The 25,534-nt window shown below is 46.3% G+C and overlaps 1 long non-coding RNA gene across 1 annotated transcript in view; it reads right to left on the bottom strand.

Annotated features, from left to right (window-relative positions):
* LOC132249998 (uncharacterized) overlaps positions 1-25,534 on the bottom strand; it is a 147,775-nt gene that overhangs the window by 5,868 nt on the left and 116,373 nt on the right. The window contains exon 3 of the long non-coding RNA XR_009461567.1: positions 1,573-1,670. This is a non-coding gene — a long non-coding RNA (uncharacterized LOC132249998). The remainder of the gene's footprint in view (positions 1-1,572; positions 1,671-25,534) is intronic.

The raw sequence follows: 25,534 nt of genomic DNA, 5'->3' as shown, positions 1-25,534 counted from the left end.
CCTGGGGGAAGTCGTCAACTGCTGGTCAGCAATCACACCCACTCCATTCCCCCACTGCCAACACTGCTGCGGCCACCTGCAAACAGTCCCTGTTCAGCCTGGCCTCACCACCGATATCAGTGTGGTCACCTGGAGGCAGTCCCCACTCATTGCCACCATGCCCCCACCACCGCCACCACCTGCGGGCAGTCGCTATGCCCCCCCCAACCTCGGGAGGCACGAGGCTTTCATGCTGTAAGATGTATACATAACTGTATCACCATACTCAGTGAGTAGTCATCAATGGCTTAGTGTCTAGTTGGGAGGAGGTATCAAGTGGGGTTTCTCATGGGTCTGTCTTAGGTAAAGTATTGTTTTACATTAATATTTGAATGATGGGTGTGGCATCTCTAGTGGATGCTGTGAGTACCACACCACCCCCTTGGTCAGGGTCCCCCAACTCTCCTGCCACAACTTGTTGTTACCTGAAGAAAGGAGGGGTTCAGTAGGTTTCTTCAACCCGATTGACCCGACAACAGGGTACTCACAGCAGTGCCATGGTGTTCCTTGGGGCTCTGCCTCCCCTACACCCCATCCACTCACCAACCGCTCAGGTGTCCTGCTCATGGTTCTGCTGTTCCCTGCAAGTGGCTCCAGCTTTGCTCCTGGAAGTAAATTTACCGGGGCACAGGGGGCCTGCTTGTTCCCCCTGGGAATGTCTGGGCTGCCCCCAGGACCCTTAGTGCCTGTGGGGGCTTCTCGCCACCACAATGGGATTGAGTGCTTGTTTGGCACAGTTGTGGATGACACCAAGTGGTATAGAGTTGCAGATACTCTGGAGGGCAAGGCTAGGCTCCAGAATGACCTGGATAGACTGGAGAAATGGTCTGCTATCAATCAGATGAGATTCAACAAGGGCAGGTGCAAAGTCCTGAAACTGGGACAGAATAATTGCATGTTCAAATTCAGACTGTGGGAATGACTAGCTAAGTTGCAGTGTTGTGGAGAAGGATGTGGGGGTTACAGTGAACTATAAGTTGAATCTCTTCAATAGCAATATCTTTTTCAATGACCTGGAAAATGGGATGGAGTGCACCTGAGCAAGTTTGCATATGACACCAAGTTGTGGGGAGTAGTAGATATACTGGAGGGTAGGGCTAGGATTTAGAGAGATCTAGACAAATTGGAAGATTCGACCCAAAGAAATCTCATGAGGTTCAATAAGGACAAATGCAAAGTCCTGCACTTAGGATCGAACAATCCCATGCACCGCTATAGGCTGGGGACCAACTAAGCAGCAGCTCTGCAGAAAAGGACCTGGGGGTTACAGTGGACAGGTAGCTGAATATGAGCCAACAGGGTGCCCTTGTTGTGAAGGAGGTCAACAGCATACTAGGCTGCATTAGTAAAAGCATTGCCAGCAGAATGAGGGAAGTAATTCTCTCCATTTATTTGGCACTGAGGAGGCTACATCTAGAGCACTGTGTCCAGTTTTGCACGCCCCCCCCCCCCCCACTACAGAAAGGATGTAGTTAAATTGGAGAGAGTCCAGTGGAGGGCAACAAAAACAGGGGGCTGGCGAGGAGGACTGACCTTTTTTAGTCTGGAGAAGAAAAGACCAAGAGAGGATATGATAGCAGCCTTCAACAACCTGGAGGGTGATTCCAAAGCAGATGGAGATAGACTGTTCTCTGTGGTGAAAGATGACAGAACAATGAGCAATTGTTTTAAGCTGCAGCAAGGGAAGTTTAGGTTAGATGTTTAGGAAAAAAATCTCTCTCACTAGTAGGGTAGTAAAGCACTGGAACAAGTTACTCAGAGAGGTTGTGAAATCTCCATCCTTAGATGTTTTTGAGACCCAGCTAGACAAAGCCTTGGCTGGAGTGATCTAGTTGGTGGTGGTCCTGCTTTGAGTAGGTGGTTAGATGACCTCCTGAGGTCCCTTCCAACCTTAATTTTCTGATTCTATGAATATGAGCCAACTATGTGCTCTTTTTGCAAAAAAAAGCTAACAGCATTTTGGTTTATATTAAGAGGAGTATCACATGCAAATCAAGGGAAGTGATTCTTCCTCTCTATTCAGAACTGGTGAAGCCTCTCTTGGAGTACTGCATTCATTTTTGGGCCCAGCACTTCAAGAAGGATGTGGATAGTTTAGAAAGAGTCCAGTGCAGAGCAACAAAATGGTCCGGCCCTGCTCCTTCTGCCACTTCAGATCTAACCCCACTTCCCTCCCCTCCCCTCCCCTCCCCCTCCACCACTTTGGTCCAGCCCCACTCTACCTGCCTGATGCTTCAGATCTGACCCTGCTCCACCGCTCCCTGCTGCTTTGGGTGTGACCCCGCTCCCCACTTCCACTTCAGTCTGGCCCCGCTCACCTTCTCCCCTCACTGCTTTGGGTCTGACCCTGCTCCCCCATGCCGCTTTGGGTCTGGCCGTGCTCCCCCCACCCTTCCTCCCACTCTCCCTCCTCCACTACTTCAGGTCTGGCCCCACTCCTGCCTTCCCCCTCCACTGCTTTGAGTCTGGCCCATCTCCCCTACTGCTTTGGGTCCACCTGGCTTGTGCCTGCCTGCCTCCTCTCCCTCCCTCAGTGCCACCTCGCCCTCCCTGCTGGCTGTTCTGGGGGGCATCACAGCCAGGTGGGGGGGGCACTGCCACTGTGATCCCCCTACTTTGCCCTCAGGCAGGGAGGTGGGGGGGAAGCCCCACTGCTCGGACAGCTGGGGCATGTTCCCCACTGCCAAACTTCCCTGGCAGTGGTGCAAACTTGGGCCTGCACAGCCCCAGGCCATGCACCCAATCACTGTCTTCCCTCTCAGGGCTGCATGCACATTTGGCCAGAAGATTTACAGACAGACACACAGACTAAGCCTTTAATTATATTAGAATTAGAGCTGAGGATGCTTGATAGTAAGTTTTTTGGAGTAGGGATCATCTTTATATACTGTATTTTGATAAAATGTATCATAATTGTATCTTGGCCCATGGACAATTATGATAGCATGTTGTAACAGGGTGGCCTTCTCGTCAGGTCTTTGTCAGCCACCCTGCTCCTGAGGTAACTGCCCACTTCACCTTCCTGCCACACCTTCATGGAAAAAGTAAGAGAGTTGTTACTAAGGTGGGAGACTACCCATTACTTGCCCTGCTGACAAGGGCCTAAAACCTTCTCCGACCTCCCCTCCGCAGGTCCCATGCCTCACAGATGTTACTCTGGTGTCACTTCTCTGGCCTATGGCTGGAGCAAACTGGGTGCACAGTTGTAGCTATTTTATGCAGCCCCAGAGGGCCACTCACATACCACCCCTCTTTTATCAGGGTCCCATTTACTCCATTGGCTCTCACCCAGCCTCTTTCATACTGCCCTTTATCAGGGCCACACATCCTGCCCGGCCCTGCCTGGATTTGGGCTGAACTCTCCTCACCTCGGTCATCCCCGGCACAGTCTGTTGTGTGTCTCTCACTACTCTCACCTGAGCAATTCTATGACTGTAGGCCTATTTCACTCCTAGCCCTTCACCAGGCCACTATGCCTCCTCACTCATCCACACTCATGGGGCTACTCCATTCACCACCCCTCTCTCTCTCAGGGTCTCACTACTTGTTGCCCTCAGACTTTCCTCTGCTACCTGGGCATGGGTCCAGGTCCCTCCTCCAGCCTGAGATCTGCCTCAGAGCTCCTTAATGAGCCCTGGGCTCCACCTGCTTATTAAAACACCACCAGGGATGTGGGGCTGGGGTTATAAGGTGCCCCTACCCGCCTTTCACTGGGGAGGTAACTGGCCTGGCATTTCCTGGGGGCTCCCATGCCACTAGGATCCCCACCAGAACACCATTCCCCAGCAGGGTGCAGTTTTACATCTTACCCAGGACAAGGGGTCACCTCCACCCCATAGCCCCCTCTCTTACATCCTGATATTCCCAGAGCAGCCTCTTAGCCTGATATTACCTCCTTCCTTCTATATCCCCAGGCCAAAATGGCTGCCCTAATCAGGCACCTGGCTGCTGCCTGTTTTCTGCTCTTAAAGTGGTAGGCACCAAAGGTACACTGACACATATGTATTATAAACAAATAATAAATTAGATTAATAAGATATTTGTTAACATATTTTTTATGTCATTAGTGTCACTTTCCTTTCAAAATAGATGAACCCAAGAATAAGTTCTTTGGATTCTGTATTTTTAAAGCTTTATGTTCTTGCTATTATATGTAGGGAAATAGATAGAATCATTATTTATCATCTTCCCTTCACTTTTCATACTGTGGACTTCAATGGCAGGACCATATTGGAAATTCACTCATCATTTGTTTTCTGACACCATCCATTCTCTTACATCATAGTTGGTGCTTGTACTTTATTTTATATTGATTTTAAAATATTCCCAGACAATAATCTTAGTTAAGATAAAACTATGGTTCAAAATAGCAAACTATTCATTTAAACAACATTGTTAGGATCCTGAAAGTATATTTAAAATGAAATTGAACACTGTGGGAGTGATCATCCTAAATTTATGACCTGAAATCTATACTATTGTACATATATATACAGCTGTATATATACTACAATATGTATTATCCGTTCTGTGTGTGCTTGTGTACACCCCCCCCAAGCAGTATGTGTATATATATATATCCACAGTTCAAGTAAACCGAACTGTAGCTCTAGATAGATATACAGCAAAATATAATAAAGCCTAGAAAAAATCACTTGAAGTTCCAACAAACAGCTTAATTTTATTGGTTATTAATTGTTCATATCCTAACATTTCTGTTTTCTAGCTCTCAGCTGCTTTAAAGGCCCGGTGTCCTAGCAGCATTGCATTATTGTTTTCAATTGTAAATAGGATGTTAATCAAACTTTTCTGCCAGTCTTTCTCTAAAACAAACCAACAGTTCTAAATGTGATCTGTGTTTTTTTTAACCTGGTTCTAGTAAGAACTGTTAGTCAAAAGTCACTTATCAAAATAACCATAGATCTAAATTGAAGTCTGTCTTTTTGACTACAGAAAAGGCTCTGGAAACCAGGTTATTTTATCCTCTCAGAAGAAAAGTGATAAATCAAACTTATTACATTCCTCAATATGCAGAGCTCAGAAAGCTCCATGGAAGGTAAGATAGAAGGCACTTTTTTGAAGTGCCCAGGGATGCTCTCAGTAACTTTGTGTGGGGAGAATGTTCCTGCAGGTACTGCTGGGTGTAAAGGCTAAGTCCCTGCTCCCCGGTTTAATGAGCTATTTGTCCAACCTGCCCTGGGGAAGGGAAGTAGAGAAGTAGGGAACTCTGCAACTGTGAAAGCTCCTTCTGGTCTGTGTCACTTTACACCTCCAGCAGGGTTCTTCACTGTGCCCACCAACTCCCTAGATTCCTTTAGAAATGGTGGGTACTATCAGGGCTCCTCTATTTAGCATCCCCTGTTCAGCATCCTCCTTTGGATCCTTTAAACCTTTGACTGCTTTCTTTTTCTATTGTTCTACATACCTAGTTGTAGATCTGGAGCTATGCTTCTTCCCTAGCAGAAAGGGCTACAACCCTTTACTTGAACTGTGGGAGTGATCATCCTCAGCTGAGGGACTGCTGCTGCCACCACCAAATATTGTAGCCTAAATCTTTAGCTTTAAGTCTATAAGGAACTCCAAACCAGTTTGCTTCTCCTCTTGATTGCTCTTGTTCTTTTGTCTAAGGATCTTGAACCTCTTTCATCTTCTGGCTTTTTAATTCCAATTTGCAATCTTGGCTTGTTTCTTGGCTCAATGTAATGCATTACTTAACATGTATAGGAGTAGTAGAATCTTAACGCCAAATGAATTGACCAGACTTCTCCAGCCAAAATTTTATATTTTGTATCTAATGAATGTGTCATGAGGCCTGCATTGATGTAGATAACCAGTGGCTTCAGAGCTGGTGCTATGAGGTGGGCTTTGGGTTTTTTGACAATGACCCATATTTCTGTTCAGAGGGCAAGCTGGGGTGGGATGGGCTTCATCTCTTCCCGAAGCGCAAATGTATTTTTTCTTCTAGTTTGGCTGATCTCATACTGTGGGCTTTAAACTAGCTTTTTCCGGGGGAAGGGGCTGCTCCAAGTCGAGAGGATGCTTCACCAGGATGCAGGGTGACAAGAGAAAGGGATGTCCAGGTAAGCAATAACATCCTGGGAGTAGGGGGCCACAACTGTCCTGTTAGTGGGGGGAGGCACATGCACCCTCAGGAGGCCTCAAGTGCCTCTACACTAATGATTGTAGTATAGGGAACAAGCAGGAGGAACTGTGCCTCCTGATTGCAAGTAAGAATCCAGACTTAGTAGGGCTCACAGAAACCTGGTGGGACCACACCCGTAACTGGACGGTGGGCATTTGTAGATACACCCTATATAGAAATGACAAGACAGAGAGGAAAGGTGGGGAGGTCGCGCTCTATGTCAAAGAGCACCTCACAACATCAAGGATTAGCTTCGGGTTAGAGGAGGGTTGGGCAGAGACACTGTGGGTCAAACTACAAGGGGGGCATGGTGAAAGGGACCTTACAGTGGGTGTCTACTACAAGCCACCCAACCAGGGGGAAGAGCTGGACTGGGATTTCTCTGGTCAGCCAGGTCTGACCACTCATGTAGGTTCCTGGCTGTATTACAGGATCTTCACCTTATCCAGGAGGTGCACAGCCCCACTAGGGGTAATGCCTTGCTGGACCTGGTCCTGGCCACTGGGGATGACCTGGTGAGGGGACTGCAGGTCCCTGACCACCTGGGCAGTAGCGATCATCACCTGCTGGAATTCACTATCCAGCACAGGGTGATCAGAAGGGTCAACTTCAATGAGCTTCAGAGATAAGTGGAGGAGGCACTGAGGGCCCAGAAGTTAGAGGAGATGGGAGTCCATGAGGGATGGTCGTACCTTAAGGGGATGATCCTCCAGGCCCAAAGGGTAACAGCCCCTGAGAGAAGCAAGGGGGATAAGAGTGCTCATAAACCCCCTTGGCTCAGCAAGAGCATTCAGGAATGCCTAAGGACTAAAAGGGGAGAATACAACCAGTGGAAGGGAGGAGCTATCACCAAGGAGGAGTCCTCCTCCTCGGCCCATGAGTATAGGAGGGCTATTAGGAAGGATAAGGCAGAGATGGAACTCAGGCTAGCGTCCAGGATTAAGGACAACAAAACGTCCTTTTTCAAGTACATTGGGAGTAAGAAAAGTACACCAGGCAATGTAGGGCCCCTGCAAGATGGAAAATGATAATCTTGTGGCTAAGCCAGATGAGAGAGCTGATATTTTTAACAGTTTCTTTGACTCTGTTTTCTTGAACAGAGACCGAGACATCCCTCCTACCAGAGGTAGGGACAATCTTGGGGATAGCTCTGTCAGGCCTTTGGTCAGTGAAGATGTAGTTAGGGATCTTCTGGAAGGGCTGGACATTTTTAAATCTGCAGGTCCAGATGCCCTCCACTCAAGGGGGTTGAGGGAGCTGGCAGGGGTCATCGCGGAGCCCTTGGCCCGGCTGTATGAGCAATCATGGTCATCTGGCCAGGTGCCGAAGGATTGGAAACTAGCTAATGTGGTCCCAATTTTTAAGAAAGGGAGGAAGGAGAACCCAAGTAACCATAGGCCTGTAAGCCTCACCTCGGTGCTCAGGAAGATCTTGAAGAGAATCATCAAGGAGCACATCTGTGGGGGGCCTGCAGGGGAGATCATGCTCAGGGGCAATCAGCATGGGTTCATCAAAGGCAGGTCCTACCTGACCAACCTGATTGCCTTTTATGACCAAGTAACTAAATCCTTGGATGATGGTGTTGCCATGGGTGTAGGCTTTCTAGACTTTAAGAAGCCCTTTGACATGGTCTCTCACCCCATCCTCATCAATAAATTAAGTGACTGTGGTATTAATGCCTACACAGTTGGATGGGTAAAAAATTGGCTGATGGGGCACACCCATAGAGTAGTGGTGGACGGGTTGTGCTCAACCTAGCAAGATGTGAGCAGTGGGGTACCCCAGGGCTCGGTCCTTGGGTTCGCACTGTTTAATATCTTCATCAGTGACTTGGACGAGGGGGTTGAAAGCACGTTGTCCAAGTTTGCTGATGACACTAAGATGTGGGGTGAGGTGGACACACTTGAAGGGAGAGAGAGGATGCAACTAGATTTAGACAGATTACAAAAGTGGGCAGATGATAACAGGATGGGGTTCAATGTAGACAAATGCAGGGTGCTGCACCTTGGGAGAAGAAATCCACAGCATACATACAGGCTGGGGAGTTCTCCTCTTGAAAGCACAGAGGCAGAAAGGGATCTTGGAGTCATTATTGACTCCAAGATGAACTTAAGCCACCAATACCAGACCGCAGCCAGCAAGGCCAGCCATACCTTGTCATGCATCCAAAGGTGCATCTCAAGCCAGTCCAGAGAGGTGATACTCCCCCTCTATGAGACATTGGTCAGGTCGCAATTGGAGTACTGTGTCCAGTACTGGGCGCCGCACTTTAAAAAGGATGTTACCAGCCTGGAGAGGGTTCAGAGGAGGGCCACCCATTTGGTGAGAGGGCAGCAGGACAGGCCCTATGAGGAGAGACTGAGGGACCTGAACCTATTCAGCCTCGGCAAGAGGAGGCTGGGGGGGACCTGGTGGCTGCCTACAAGCTCATCAGGGGAGATCATCAGCAAATAGGAAGAGCCCTATTCTACCCAGCACCACGTGGGGTGATGAGGAACAATGGTCATAAGCTGATGGAGAATAGGTTTAGGTTGGAGATCAGGAGGCAGTATTTTCCAGTTAGGGTGGCCAAAATCTGGAACCAGTTTCCTAGGGAAGTGGTCCTTGCCCCTACTTAGGACAAATTCAAAAAGAGTTTAGATGATCACCTGTCTGGGGTCTTGTGAACCCAGCATTCATTCCTGCCTGTAGCAGGGGGTCAGGCTAGATGATCTGATCATGTCCCTCCTGACCCTAGCTACAATGAAACTATGAATGTCTTCTCTAATTATTTCCCAACCTTCTAGGTAAATACTTTTCTTGTAGAGTACTACATATAAAAAACGTCAGGGAAATTTGTTCAATTCTTCTGAAGATAGAAAGGACTGAGTGGCCAAAACTGGGATATTATGGAAGAGGTTTACAGCATTTCACAGATTTTGTCATCTGCACATAATATACCACAACACTTCTTGTTTGCTGCTTCTCTAAAGGGTGCTGTACCATGGTAGTTTAAATTGTGGCTGACAGGAAAATCTCTCTGCAGCTTTCATTTAGGGACAATATTTTTAAAAATAAATCCATTGTTAATTCTATATTTCCCATCATGTGTAGTTTCATGATAGATAGTATGATATTATATTTTGTGCCACAGTTATCACCATTGTGTAAAAAGACTGCATTCATATTAAGAATGAAAAGACAAATGCATCTGAAGGCACCTTTTTACAGGCTTCTTTCAGTTGCTCTTTCCTTCCAAACAGTGTGTTTATTTAGTCTGGTGCAAGAAGCCAAGAAGAAGTTTGACACTTTTTAAATTGGCTAATCAAAGAATACTGGACACTATATCTCCGTCTGACAACATCTGTTGATCTAAAGACGAGAGAAGCCAGTGTGACAATGAAGGTGTTTTCTACTCTTTTTCCCCAAGCTGAAAAAATGGGGCATAGAGCTGTACAACCCATAACAATGTGCAAGCCTTTATATGATGTTGTTCACCAGAGACTTGTCAATAGACTGAGCCATATTGGTTCTGGCAGTCTTTCTATTGGGACAAAATTTACCTTGAAGTACTATCTTTTCTCTTTTTCAATGTCAGCCTGAAGGCTCTTAGACAACATATGTTCATTTCATGTCTTAGAGATATTGCTTCTGGTATTGCAAATGCATTACCACATTGAGCTTTTTTGTGAAACAGATGGTACATATTAAGGTCTCAGTTTCTTAGACAATTTCTGCAACAGTTGTACTGCATTCTTCACATTGACAAAAACATCATCAGCATCATGCAGTGCAGCACTAGATTATGTCAGAATGGTAAATGAATACTCAGAGCAGAAAAAGCTATGAAGGTGAAGCAGCTCCCTAAGAGAACTAAAAGATGGTATTAGTCATATCTGGTAGCTATTCAGTTACAGGTCCCCAGTCTTGACAAGTGACTTATTTTTGGTTGGACTTTACACTCAAAAAGCATTCCTTTGAAGATAGTGAGTGTCACTTGGGTGAAATGTACTTTGCAGGACTGGGGCCTTAGTCACTGCTCGCTGTCATTAGAATTTTCAAACCTTCGTTGAGCACAAGTAGCGTTTTATGCTCCAAATGTATGGAGATATTTCTTTATTTCTTATTAAACAGAGAGTAAAAAGGTGAGGAAGGTGTTGATGAAGAGGTTCAAGTACCTTAAGGAACTACAAAGAACTGGGAACTATGCTTAGCACCCAGTTGGGCCAAATCAAAAGGCCAATAAGATCAGGTTAATAAAAGCATTTGCAGATAAGTAGTGAAGAAGGAATGAGCAATAACAAAATGCGACACCCTCTCCAGGTAAGATACACAGCACAGTGCCTTTGGACAAATCAGAACAAGTCAATCTGGCTTTAATTATAATGAGGAAAGTGCAATGAAAAAGCCTGCATTCCTGACTGTGGATACAAGCCTAACCTACTTCTTCATTTTTTGTGTCGTTTCCCATAGAGCTTCCCATTTGATTCTTGTTTTGTCTTGGAGGGACCTCTGTGCTAACCAGCATGGTAAAATGTATTTTTACTGTTAAGTGTAGGTGAATTTTCCTGCTCTCCCCCTCATTCAGAGGTTAGGTCAGATACTATAGAGTCACCGACAGGGCTAGGGTCAAGGGGTCAGTGAATCAGTGGTTATTTGCCCTTCTGAAAATTCCCCTGTAGCTTATGAATAGTTTCATACAGTATTAGAATCTACAAGATATTAAAAAGGGATCAATATTTTCCATAAATTCTGTTTGGTAAGTTATTCTCACAATGTAGAGGAGCAGTGTTGTTTTAATATTCAGTATAAGCATCATGTCAGCCTGACACTTTGCAGGCTCCAAGTATCATCCTATGAATGATACTACTGTTCTGTAGCTGTACTCTATAACAATTAGCAATGAGAGTGAAATAGCTCAGAAAATCAGGCCACAATCTGGGTTCAAAATCAGCTCTGAATGTATTTAAATAAGATTATGGCATTAGCTGTGAGTCATAAAAAATTATATGGAAGAAGACTATCATTTCCACTAAGGTGTTGAACTGTCAAACTAATTTGGCTCTTCAGCAAATCACCAGATCCCTCAGTTCATGAACACCCTATTCACTTGTCTCCTGATCTGCACACTTCCAATCAGTTGATTATTTTCTGTGTTGTATTTGCCTTGTTCAAATGGAGAGTGAATTTTAAATCTTAGAGTAAGCATCCTTTCTTTTTACAGTTTTTCCTTTCATATTAATAAAGATTTTTGTCAAAGTGTTCCATTAAACAAAAAGAGAATAGGAGCTAAGATCTAAAACTGTGCAGAACAAAGGAGTGTTGAAACCAGGCAGGAATGAAGTCAGGTGGAATCAGAGAACATTGAAATGAATGTAGTTTTTTAATTGCAGTTGAGAAACAAAACATCTTTAAATGATTAGATAAATTGGACTCTAGTTGGGATGATGATACATGATTATTGGACTGATTGATGTCTAAGTCTCTGTATTTTCTTTATCCAAACCCTTCCAGTTGTGAGATAAGGATAAACTAATGCCATGTTGACCTCTTGAATCTGCAGACAGTCTGAAATAATGACTGAGAGTTGCAAGCTCCTACCTTTCATATTTATCACATTGGGATTGACAGGTGAACATTCAACAGAATGTCCTTTCTAGTGACAGTTCTTATGGGGAGCATATTTTCTTATTGAGTATTGATGTATCTAACAACAAGATAGTGAACAAGTAATGATGATAACTAAACTTTCAATTGCTATAGAAAGACTAAATTCTACCTATATACTCCTGAGCAAGGATCCCATCCTGTAATACCAGAAAAACTCTTTAAGATACTACCTCTGGAAACACGAAAGAAGATTAATGCTTCTACTTCTCGGGAGCCCAGACTAGGCAACTTTTTTTTTTTTTACTAACTAAAATCCACAAATCTGGCAACCCAGGATACCCTACTATCACTAACATGGCAGTTTCTGACTTTGCCAACTCTGTCAACTCTATCCTATTCCCTTATGCCACAGGAGCTGGCCAGCTATTTAAAAAACACCACAAATTTCCTAAATAAACTGTGTTCTATTGACAAGTTTCCAGCTATCATCGTATTAGCCACCATGGATGCCACACAGATATACATCAACATCCCCCATGAAGACAAACTACAAGCCATAAATAACTTCATTCCCAAGGAGAAAACTGTTCTGTTTCTATTGCACTCTCTTGTTTTGTACTTATACACAACTGTTTCAGATTTGGTGACTCACTATACCTACAAATGAATGGCACTGCCATGGTCACACACATCATCAATCAATATACCAATATTTTTATGACATGCTGTCACGGCGGGGTCCTTTAGGAAGGCTGTGATCTCCTCGAGGTCCCTCGCTCCATGTCAAGGCCGGCCCAAGGCACCCTCTTATTCTCGCCCGCCACGTCTTGCTGGTAAATATAAGGTTGGGAGGCTGCCTATGACTACTGGGCATGGCTACTCGGGACCTCTGTCCCCGTGTGTTCCTGGACCCCCTGGCGGTCTCCCGATATGGTGGGTGTTCCCCAGACACCCTAGCCTTATGGGCTATGCGTGGCTCCTACTGCCCCTAATACCACACCCCAAGCCTCGCTGATGTGAAAGACGACGTTGTGTCTGAACGCCCACTTCCTGGGCCCTTCTTCTATAACCTAGCCCACTCTTGGGCCTTCTCTATACTAGGCTAGTCCCCTCTGGGATGTCCTCTCTGGCCACCGGTCTTTTGGGCCCACCACACTACTACCCTTTCTGATACGGGCTCACCGTGCTGCTACTCCCCATCCTCTCGGGGCAACTGCAGCACCTTGCCCTCCTCTGGGTTTTCTGCGGTGATAGCCTGTTACCGGGCTCCTCAGTATGGCCCCTCCCAGGCTCCTCAGTAATCACCCCTCCCTGGGGCTGGGGTCTATGCACCCTGCAAGTGATGCCCTTGCTGGCATCTGCTGCGCCCATCCTGGGCTTCCTAATATGGCGCTCCCCCTCTTTGGGGCTCGCTTTGCCCACACTGGGCTTCCCAATAGTTCAATATGGCGCTCCCCCTCTTTGGGGCTCACCGTGCCCACCTCAGGCTCTCTGATAAAATTACTCCTCTCTGGGGCTGGGGTCTACGTACCCCGCACATAACCTCGGTTCTGTCCCCCATCTGCAACCCACTGGTTGCGCCCACAACCCAGTGGTTGCGCTCCTCACTGCCAGTTGTACCTTCACTGGCACACAAGCTGCGCCTTCACTGGCGCTGGGGTCCCCATACCACTGGGGTACCTATGAAAATAATGCACCCTCACTGGCAGTGGGGCCTCACACTCCCTTGCGAGTCCCCGCTGAGGCCTCCACTAACCCCTACAGCCTCACCCAAACCTCCGGTAAGTAATACAAACATTAACTAAACACAACACAAGCCTCCTGGCTGTAACTCAAACCCGAAGCCCTATAGCTATAACAACATTCCTCCATATAACAATGGTACTTGCTACTAGGCCCCTTTCCACGTCCTCACTCCCGGAGCTCCTGCCTCCCAGGCTGCTGGCAGAGGACTGCCAGCCTGGCCTCAGCCCTGGGCTTTATAAGGGCCAGGCCCTGCCCCCTACAGGCAGCTGGTTCCCCTTAGTTGCTCTGGCAACCCGCAGCTGTGCTTGCTACCCTGGCAACCCACAGCTGTGCTCAATTGGCTCTGCCAGGGTTCTCTCCCTGGCAGTTTCTCCTCTCTAGGAGCAGGCACTGAGGTGCCCTGTGACACACCTCCCCCCTTAAGATCTGACTCACTGAGTTAGATCTTTATTTCCATTAAACTTAGTCAGATTCGGCGGGTCTTCTCAGCCTTTCTTCCCGCACCCGGCGTCTCTCTTATAAGTGGCAGAGGTTTTAAGGTGCCTCCTCCTCGCCTTTTACCCAGGGGCGCATCACGTGGGATTTCATGGGAGTTACCCTGCCAAAAGTAGTCCCCCCACATTAGCCATCCCTGGTAGGGTGCAAATTAGGCTTCCCTCTTTTCTTTCTTCACCGCCTCCTCACTCCTGGGAAAGCTGCTTCCCACTGTTTGGGGTATCCTGCCCCTCTTCTTCCATCTAGATCCCAGGTTTCTTTCTGCACGTCCCTTGTAACACTCCCTCCTTCCTGAGGTTTCTTGCCTGTCTACGAGTGTTCCCCACAGCTCCCACTGTCTCTTCAATGCCTTCTGGGCATCCTTCTCTTCCCAAAACTCTATTTTCCCCCGGCTGGTGGGTCTTCCTTTAGGCCCTTTATAGGTCTTCATGTAGGCTACGCTGCCAATTCTAGCTTCCACAAGCCTTCTTAAAATCCAGCACTGGGTTAGCCCGGGGAGGTTATTAACATAGACACAGGGCCCCCTTCCACCCCTTTGTTCTTCCCCGGATTGGATTACCTTGACTATAGGTGGACCCTCGGCCCTTTTAATTCGACCTGCCGTCTGGGTCCGTTTTGGTCCCTGTTGCTGTGCAGGGCTAGATATCTCCATCTTAGGGTGGAGCTTGAGCCCTCTCTCTCCTCCCCCCTTAAGTCCCTTGGGGTTTTGGCCCCTCCAGTCCATCACAGGCCTTTGTACCTCTCTTGTCCTTAGAGGTTCTACTGCTTCCTCTCTTTTGGAAGATGCCTCTTGCTTGTTATATGTCTGAGCTTGGGCCATCACAGATCTCTGATCTTTCTGGTTCTTGTGTCCCCCCTTCTGAGTATGAGCAAAGTTATTGGGGTCACCTTTCTCCTTTCTTCCACAGATCCAGTCCCTCTCTTGTCCAGTTACCATCTTTTCCTTGCCTACCTCCATGTGTTGACGCTGTTTTGGCACTGCTAATACTCCAGGGTCATGCCTGCCAGCCTTCCCCTCTAATCTTTCCTTCAGATTCTTCATATCCTCAGCGTACCGATTTGTCCACTGGCTCCATGTCTGGTTTAGACACTCCATAACTATGGAGACGATCTCTTCTCTCCTTCCCGTGGGGTCTGCCTCCAGGAATACTTCCATCTTTACGTTCTTTCCCAGCTGTTCTGGTTCCCTCTCCTCTTTAGGGTTTTCTGTGCTCACTTCCTCGGGCTGCTCTTGATTACACAGCCCCTGCTTCTGAAGAACCAGAGCAATCTCAATCGCCCTTTCTGCTCTTGTTAAGGCCTCTTGCAAGCGCCCCTCGCATCCACCCTTAGCCTCAATCAGGTGTTCTTCTAACTGTCTGCTTATTCCAGTTAGCCTTTCCCTCTGTGCCTGGACAGCCTGCCCTAGTTGCTGCTCATTCTCTTGCTGTAACATTGCCTCTCTGACTACTTTCTCTTAGTAGGGCCTTCAGGGACTGTGTCTCTTCCTGGAATGTTTTAATCTCTTCCTCTAAGGCCTGTACCTGTTGTCTCGAGGTTTGCATCTGCTGCCGTAGCTGCTCCCTCTCAGTGTCGGTTGCTGCCTCTTTAACCGACCTCTCTTCTAGAAGGGCTTTAAGGTGCTATACCTGTTCTTCACAGAGGTCCTTTTCCACTGCCCCTTTTTTCAACTGGGCCTGCAACTCCTCAGTTTCTCTCAGCTTGGTCTCTAACTCTCTCTCTCTCTCTCTCTCCTTTGACACTGGGCCTGCAGCTTTATATGCTCCTCTGTTTTGGCTTTCATCTCAGCCTCAAGGGACTGCTTCTGTGTTTCTAAAGCCTCCTGCCTGGCCGTATATTCTTTCACTCTCTCCATTTCTCTTATCATTTTCCTGGTTTCTTCTACCCGAGCGTGATTCTCTGCCAGCTTCTCTCTAAGCTCCACAACGAAGCATTCAGCCTGTTCAGATCTCTCCCGCCAGATTCCCACGTTCTCACACATGGTCTATCTGCTCCGCTTGGTCACGGATCTCCTCCTGGAGGGCTGCTATGAGGTTCTTGGATACCTCTAGCCGTTGCCTCACTTCTTTTTGTTCCCCCATTTGGCCTAGATCAGGCTCTGGGGACTTCCTCTCCCATGCTGCCATCCGTTTCTGCATTTCTCGGAGTTTTTCTTCCCGCTGCCTACTTCTCTTAGTCTCCTCTGCCACGAGCCGTTCTATTGCTTGGGTCTTCTCTGCCTCTGCTGCCAATAGACACCTAATCTCTTTGGAGCCTTCCTTCTTTCCAGGTTGTCCCCGCAGTTCTAAAGTAGCCACTTTGGCCTCGGCTTGCTCTTTTTGTGACTGAGCTATCTCTAGCTCCCATTCTACTCGCTCAATATTTTCTTCCAGCTCATTCACCCGTAACAGCCACTCAAAATTCTCTCTTTTCAGGCTTTCTATATCATCTATTCCTGCCATGGTTAAACCTTTTTTCTTTCTTTCTCCAGACTTGACCCAACGTCTTCCCTGTTATACCTTCCGACAAGCAGTCTCTCCTTTGATCTGGGCTTGCCTTCTCAAGCCCCTCAATCTCACTGCCTTGTCTATGTGTACATAGCCCTAGGGTTTGTTTTCCCTTCTCAGGGACACGGATTCTTTCCCTGTGCATGGCCGTTTCCCGGCCAATGCACCAGTTGTCATGGCGGGGTCCTTTAGGAGGGCCGTGATCTCCTCGAGGTCCCTCGCTCCATGTCAAGGCCGGCCCAAGGCACCCTCTTATTCTCGCCCACCACATCTTGCTGGTAAATATAAGGTTGGGAGGCTGCCTATGACTCCCTGGGCACGGCTACTCGGGACCTCTGTCCCCGTGTGTTCCTGGACCCCCTGGGGGTCTCCCGATATGGTGGGTGTTCCCCAGACACCCTAGCCTTATGGGCTATGCGTGGCTCCTACCGCCCCTAATACCACGCCCCAAGCCTCGCTGATGTGAAAGACGTTGTTGTGTCTGAACGCCCGCTTCCCGGGCCCTTCTTCTATAACTTAGCCCACTCTTGGGCCTTCTCTATACTAGGCTAGTCCCCTCTGGGATGTCCTCTCTGGCCACCAGTCTTTTGGGCCCACCGCACTACTACCCTTTCTGATACGGGCTCACCGCGCTGCTACTCCCTGTCCTCTCGGGGCAACCGCAGCACCTCGCCCTCCTCTGGGTTTTCTGTGGTGATAGCCTGTTACCGGGCTCCTCAGTATGGCCCCTCCCAGGCTCCTCAGCAATCACCCCTCCCTGGGGCTGGGGTCTATGCACCCCGCAAGTGACACCCTTGCTGGCATCTGCTGCGCCCGTCCTGGGCTTCCTAATATGGCACTCCCCCTCTTTGGGGCTCGCCGTGCCTACCTCAGGCTCCCTGATAAAAATCGCCCCTCTCTCTGGGGCTGGGGTCTACATGCCCTGCACATAACCTGGGGTCTGTGTCTCTCGTCTGCAACCCACTGGTTGCACCCGCAACCCACTGGTTGTGCTCCTCACTGCCAGTTGTGCCTTCACTGGCACACAAGCTGCGCCTTCACTGGCACTGGGGTCCCCATACCACTGGGGTACCTATGAAAATAATGTGCCCTCCTGGCGCTAGACTGCGCCCTCACTGGTGCTGGGGCCTCACACTCCCTTATGAGTCCCCGCTGAGGCCTCCTTCAACCCCTACAGCCGCACCCAAACCTCCAGTAAGTAATACAAACATTAACCAAACACAACACAAGCCTCCTGGCTGTAACTCAAACCCAAAGCCCTATGGCTATAACAACATTGCTCCATATAACAATGGTACTTGCTACTAGGCCCCTTTCCACGTCCTCACTCCCGGAGCTCCTGCCTCCCAGGCTGCTGGCAGAGGACTGCCAGCCTGGCCTCAGCCCTGGGCTTTATAAGGGCCAGGCCCTGCCCCCTACAGGCAGCTGGCTCCCCTTAGTTGCTCCAGCAGCCCACAGCTGTGCTTGTTACCCTGGCAACCCGCAGCTGTGCTCAACTGGCTCTGCCAGGGCTCTCTCCCTGGCAGTTTCTCCTCTCTAGGAGCAGGCACTGAGGTGCCCTGTGACACATGCCTTGAAGTCCACTTCCTCTGCAGCTGCCCTCCCATCCCCTCCGCCCTCAATATAATTAAGATATATTGCTACATTGATAACATCTTCAGCATATGGACATGTGGGAAGGAATCTCTAGAATAATTTCAGCATGACTTTAACAACTTCAACCACTCCCTCAAACTGACTCTGTAATACTACACCCAGCAAATTCATTTTTTAGACGGGAAGTTGTTCAGACTTGTGAAAATTTGCAGTTTCTATATCACTACCACATTTTATTGGAAACCAACTGCTGCAGCCATTGGTGGATCTAGGATTTTGCAAAGGGGTGTGCAGACATTGTGGTGCAGCATCATATATAATACAACATACGTTTTTCATCAGGTAAAAGAAACTAGATGCTTTAGTAATATGCTAGGGGTTTAGAGCTATATTATTCTGTTTAAACTCAAAGCAAAAATGAATAGAACTTTATTGGAATGTGAAAAAATTTGTTCAATTATAAAGTTTAAAAAACACAAAAACTAGCCAAAAGTAGTCAAAAGATATTGCTTTATTCCTGTAGCCATAATTAAATGTATATCTCTTATTCAGATCTATAAAACAAAATTTAGCCTTCTTGAGCATCTTGACAGAGCATCCAACACTTCACTGTCATTTCACACTTGAGTTAATGTTCACCTGAGTTAATGTTACCACACTTGAGTTAAGGTTTTTAGCTAGAACTAGAAACAGAAGAGAGAGATTACCAGCGATGGCTAACAGACACCAAAACTGCAAAAGAAAGAATAACTTGATTAATGGAATATCAAGACTATTAAAAAGGAGAGAGAGTCATTAGCACCTGAAATTAGCAGGAATCAGGTATATTATGATGAGCCATTAAATCAATTGGCTCCCTCAGCGCTGCTCAAAGAGAGAGGCTGCTGTTTCTCCCAGGTAGGTGGTTTTAACATTTAGATGGAGCAGTAATTGAACAGGGGTGCAACTGTACCACTGCCACTCCTCAGCCCAGACCCATCCCTGGTTACAGCTACTTCCATGCCAGCAGCTTTCATCCTAAGCACACCACTAGATCTGTTGTCTGCGGCTAATGTCTGTGTTGCAAGTGTGTTGTGATCCCACCACGATGCATACCTTATGGATGTGGAGCAGGGATTCCCATTCTTACAATACAGTCCTAAAGCCCAGACCATGCAAATCAATATAGCTAAACACAAGCCCTACTCTGAGCTGCTATAATACTAACTCTGTAACAAGGACAGAATGGTGATCATCACCTACAGGCCTCAGCTGGAACACCTTTGACACATTGTTAATGACTTCTGACTTCTAGGAAATTATGACAATCTCAAGGTAACCATGGGGTACAAACCTATCTTGGTTTAGAGACTGACCACCAACCTCAAATGATGTCTCTCCAGCAACAGATTACCTAACTTAGGGGTGAGCAAAGTATGACCTGTGAGCCAGATCCAACTGGTCAACTGATTGTATCTGGCCTGCAGCTCCCTGTATGGGGCCAAGCACCACCCGCTTCCACCTGGGGCAGTCTGTGCCATGGTCCCAACTTAGGCAGCCCACACCACACTCCCATCCACATCCACTCTACACCCACCAACAGTACTGCCCTGGCCACAACCAGCGTATACAGCTTCTAGGCTGGGCTGCTCCAGCTGCTGCTATAGCCACCTGAGTACTGCTTGACTCCCTGCTCCTCCAGTGGCTCCTTCTTCTGGCCCTACTGTGCTGCTCTGGGCAGCAGGTAGCCTAGGGAAGTGGCGGGGTGGCTGTGGGGATGTATGCTGAAGACCTCATGCCCAGCCAGGCAGGGAGGAAACTACAGCTAGGTGGCTCTTGCCCCAGTACATGGAGTTCCAGCTCCACCTCCTAGCAGCCTTCCACCCACTCAGCCACCCAGCACGACAAGCAGCCACCTGCAGGTGGCTGAGTGGGTGGAAGGTGGCCAGAGTGGCACAATGGGGGCAAAAGAAGGAGCTGCTGAAGGTGTGGGGAGCCAAGCAGTATCTGGTCAGCAGCTGAAGCAGCCCCACAGGGAAGCTGTGTGAGATGACCGGGTCTGGGGCTGAGGCTGGGGTTGAAGCCGGGGCTGGGGCAATGCTATCAGCAGGGCACGGAGCAGGTACAGGTGGGAGCACAACATGAGCTGCCCCAGGCAGGAATCAGCAGGCATTGGCCCCATGCTGAGCACCGTGAGGGGAGTCATGGGCTGGATAGTGGGGGTAGTAGATTGCTCTGCTGCACATGCTTTGCTGCACATGCCCCCTGCCCTCTTCCCCTCTCCCCCAGCTTTCCTCTACTTTGTCTATACGGGCAGCCTCACACACACGCACACCGTTCCCCACACACATCCACCTCACACATCCCACCCCCAACACACCTACCCCACCCCATACACCCTCCCCACATGCATATAACATACAACAGTAAAGGCTTTATTTTGAGCTATTATGCAATCACCTTTATATACACTCCTCAAAAAACATAAATCAGGACAAAAATTATTATTTTAAATAAAATTAAAATATGTTATAGTAGATGTTTGATTTTTAGTATATCATTTGTCTTTTTTATCTGTAATTAGTTAAGATGATATCTTCTGAAAGATATTATGTGTGTGGCCCTCAACAGCTCACCAAAACTTAAGTGACCCTCCAGCTAAAATAATTGCCCATCCCTGACTTAATTCCTATTCTAGCTAAGGCACAAGACCTTGCTCCAGATTCTGATACCAGCTGTGCCCCCTCATCAGCCCAGACCTCATCACCACTGCACCAAATAACATGGATTATAACAGTGGCACTCAACCTTGTCACCTTGTAGGCTGGATAGACAGTGCTAGGTCTGTCCACATACTAGATTCAGTTGGTGGGCTCAATCTGGGACATGGGGTTCGCAAGCCTGATTTGGCTGTGAAGGCTTGCCCAGCCTGATGCTGATCCAGCTGTCCAAGGGGGCAGAGAATAGCCCAGCCCATATCTGGGAGTGGGGGGATGCAGGCAGCAGTCTGGCCCTGATCCAGGCTGGGAGCAGCCCAGCCCTGATCCAGATGCCTGAATGTACAGTGATTTGATGTCAATTCCAAATAGATGCACAAGCCTTAAGTAGACTTTAACTTTCCTGGACTTTCCATTGTTGACCTCAGAGTAGCTGTTCTTCGACAACAAAACTTTAAACACCAGCTTGAACAGGAAATTGCAGAACAAAAAGTCATCCACAGACTAGATTGTGTTAGGTATGGTTTACACTGAAACTACATCTTTTTATCCCATTACTGGGCTTAGCTTTTATAACCCCTATTTTAACTTCTTTAAATCTTGCCTCTCTCAGCAATGTCCCCTCCATTTTCCACCCACTGCCTTACTCTTTGTACTCTAATCAGGAACACCCCAAAGCCCATGCTAGCAATAAGCCAACTGTTGCTTACAAAAGCTTTTGCATTGCAGATTTAGTTAGTCTATGGCCGTGTCTACACAAGATTTTGACTGCATAGTTGTTACTGCGCAGTCATTTAGTACTTGTACAAACAAGTACTTAATGACTGAGCAGCAACCGGAGTTACTACACAGTTGCACCAAGGAATGGCTTTTTTATGAAGTTAATTGCACAGTAGCTCATGATTGCCATACAGTAGCATCATGTCACACTTCTTGCCATGTGCCACTGCTGCGCAGTAGTCGTGTGTTACTGTGCAGTCAGCATCTTGTGTAGACACAGCCTATAAGGTGCAAATCTACCCTGCCTTCTGCCTAAATTCTATCTTTGCCTTTGTTTAAACCTCCTATTAACATCAGTGAGAGACCTGCTTAGGACAGAGGGTGGAGTGTAGTCCAAAATATATGCCCTGGCTGATGGAAATGATCTGTCTTGTAGTCTTTGACATTTAATAGATGGTTTTCTATGCTTTTCAGTTAACTAGGACAGACTAGCCATTGGTGTCCCTGAACTTACTGTGTTTCAAATTCATGATGGCACCTTGCTTTCCTAGTTCTTGTACCCATTAGGGAAATGCATAATTCATTATAGAGATGTGCAGAGTTTGAGGTACTTGTGTTTGTGATCAGCTTTTACAAACAGGAAAGAAATGTCCACTTTTATGTAAACAGCTTTTTCCCATTACTTTTTAACTCATTAATTCTCTTTTTGATAATTGCACTAGTATCAGGGAAATACAATACAACAAGTCTGATTTAATAAGGGCTGTATGCATATTTTTTATCTGAATAATAATTATTAATTTGTATAATGGTTTTCTGAGTTAAAAAGTGTTCATGTAGATAACTAAGGAAAATATCTCTGTTTTAAAAAGTCTTGCAAATGGCACATTTAAGGATCTGTGTTCTGCATACTGTTCTGGCAAATTTCCAGTTTTAACAAATGAAAACCATTTTTAGGCTGATAAATGCTGTGTCTTTCAACAGCTGAACATATGTGCTGTGGTGATATCTTCTGATAGTATTTACAAAGTTTATTTTTCTTTCATTGCGTTTCAGCCAAACATGGACATGAGGTGAATTCTTGTGTAAAGAAAACAGAATATTCTGGGAAACCAAAAGAAATTCCTCACATGTCACTTGGCCCTATGAACAGAAGGCGTGAAGTAAGGGGCTGAAATGCTCAAGACATCAAATGCTTTAAAAGCCAGCACTTGAGTGTTTAAAAAATAGACTGTCAGCTGAAATGTTTCAGTGTGCAAGAGAGAGAAGGAAAGGCTCAAAGGTGTTTAAAGAGGGCTGCTGGCTAGACTTGTATCAGGAACAGTAATAGTGACAAATTTATTGGTGCTGATGATGGAGGGGTGGTCGTGTAGATGACTGAGGCACTGTAGATGATGGCACTAGAGTTGCAGAGGGTGACACTAGTGGCTGTGGGAGGGGTCGAGGTGACAGCTTTGTTAGCAGCATTATGTCTGGTAAAAGAACCTGTGCTTTTGTCAGAGTGCATCCTTCTCCTTCAAATAAAAAACAGTACTTTCTTAGGCTATTTAAAGGGATTTGGTAAATTCTAGGTCTCCTTTTTTTGCCATGTGAGTAGCTGCAGACATGCCAGACTTGGCTCCTTTTTCCTTCCCTCTCAAAAGGATAAATTGTAAAACAAACTGGAAGTTGTGATTCAGAGTCTTGTTCAAATGCCATTTTGGAGACTTTCTGGAAAACAATTTGATTTTGTTTGTAATAAAGGTTGCTGCCAGAATGCAACAAGAGCCATCCTGAACACATATATGAACATTGATTAGAAACCCTATCAGCCAAGGGAGGGAGCCAAAATGCTGATATTGTGAGAGAAGTTCCTGGGTTCTTCAGACTAGACTTTTTCTGTTGTGAATACATCTCTTAATGGTTCACATGTTTCACATAATGTTAATGCTGGCTATAGTTTTAATATCTGTCAGGCTGGCTGTTGCTGAGAATTTACTAAAGAGTTTCTTTTGTTCCCTTTGAGGAGGTAGACAATAAAATAAAGTGGACTCAGACTTCATACAAACAATGATGGCACCCAAGAGAAATGGAACTAAGAAAAGCAGAACTACTTACATGACTAAGGACTAACAAGACTCAGACTTTAGGTTACTAAAAGATAACATGTATGCTGCTGTTGTTTCGTAAGTAACTTCTCACCTGAATTGCTCAGCCAGAATTCAACCTTGAGAGTCTTCAAATGAAGATATAAAATGCACCTTTTCAGGAGTTCAAGGGTATAGGCTGTAGCCGTGTTGGTTTTAGGACATAGGCAAACAAGGTTCTTTGGGTAAATCTGATATCTGTTATTAGACCAACTCGAAAAGTTGGAAAAAATTCTTCTTTGCAAGATTTATGACTGGCTTTCTTACCTACATACCAGCCTCTGGCTACTTTACTATACCTTCCATCCAGGAAGAACACAGACCAAATGCAGATGCTTCCTCAGCCTGATGAAGGGTGTTTTTGCCCAAAAGCTTGCAAAGAAGAATTTTTTCGAACTTTTTGAATTGGTCTAATAAAAGATATCAGACTTGCCCAAAGAACCTTGTCTGCCTTTTCAGGAGAGCATTCCCTACATTAAGTCTTTTTTTATGACAATACGCTCAAAACACTTCTCCTTGTGCCTTAGAAGAATCTTCTATTTCTGAAGTCTTGTCCTCCATAATTGTAATCAATATTTACATACCATAGTCATAGATTTTATTAGAAAATTAAGACAGAAAGAGAAGTTGCTATATTGAGAGGCAAAGTAGTGCTATGCTGTTTGCCAGTATTTCCTCCCACTCCTGCCATACTACGTTTAACCATGGGCCCTTCCTCACATTCTGTCGGAAGACATTTGGCCAGGTTTCTTCCCTTTCTAAACTGGGTAGTAATATCCTGAGGCAGTATCATGTATATATCCCCTTTCTCCTGTATCCTACCTGAATTCTTTGTTGAAGCATAGAACAAAGTTCTATTTTTTTTCAGGATTTTCAGAAAGTATTGAAGAGTATTAAAACTAAGGGCTTCTGTAATTCAAGTTTCAAATGTATGCATTTACATTGACTAAGAACTGATAACAAAAGAGTATAATTAATGTTGTTAGTAAACAGCTATTTATTCATCTACACAAAGTATAAATGGCAACGGAATATTTCTGATTATTTTTTAAACAGAAACAAATAGGTTGGAAATCTACTGGTTTGTTTGTTTTACAGACCTCCCCATGTTGTTGCTGTCGCATATTTAAATTCAAGGTCTTCAATATTCTACTTGAAAACACATATATACTATATTATCCTCCAATCTTTTTTCAGCGATGGTTTCTCAGTTGCTCCATTATGATGACTAGTATATGAATGTATGAGTTTCATCTAAATTCTTCAGAGCTAGAGAAAAATGGCAGTATTGCAGTTCCTTTCTGAACAATTCAGAGACTGGTTGACAAAGTCCATGCATTCATACAGCTTGGCAGCATTCTTATCTTTGAATTAAGCATTGATTGGCCTCTTCATCCTACTTTGGTTAGTTTATAAGGTGAAACTATCCTGCCTTCTATCCTGCCTGTACTTGACTTCAGACTAACAGGGCTTACTAGGTCTCTCTTCAGTCCTTGGTCAGAAAGGACATCTGCAGCCTGCATTCAAAGTGGTACACGTATTCAGACTCAGTCTTTATAGCAGATACGTATCTTGATCTTGAGTCGGTCCCCTGCTGAGACCACAGGACTGTCTAATTCCTATATTTACAACCTTTTCCCTACCCTCAGGGAATTGTCTCAGAATTACAAGGATAAATAAATAGAAAACCAGACAGACCTTTTCTTTCAATGCAATTTCTCTAAACCTGGAGACAGCTACTGAGAACATTCCTAATAACCTTGCTATGGCTGCTTTAGGTCCAGTAGCTCTGCCATAACTTTTTTGGAGTCCCAGCATGGCAGTGGTGCTGGGGCACAGGCTCTACTCCCACCACCCCCCTCCACTCTTACAGCCTGCTCCCCCTGCTCCACCCCATGC

This window comes from Alligator mississippiensis, chromosome 4, assembly GCF_030867095.1.
Source record: "Alligator mississippiensis isolate rAllMis1 chromosome 4, rAllMis1, whole genome shotgun sequence".
In the NCBI taxonomy this organism is placed as follows: Eukaryota; Metazoa; Chordata; order Crocodylia; family Alligatoridae; genus Alligator; species Alligator mississippiensis.
This window is presented reverse-complemented; position numbering and strand designations above follow the sequence as displayed.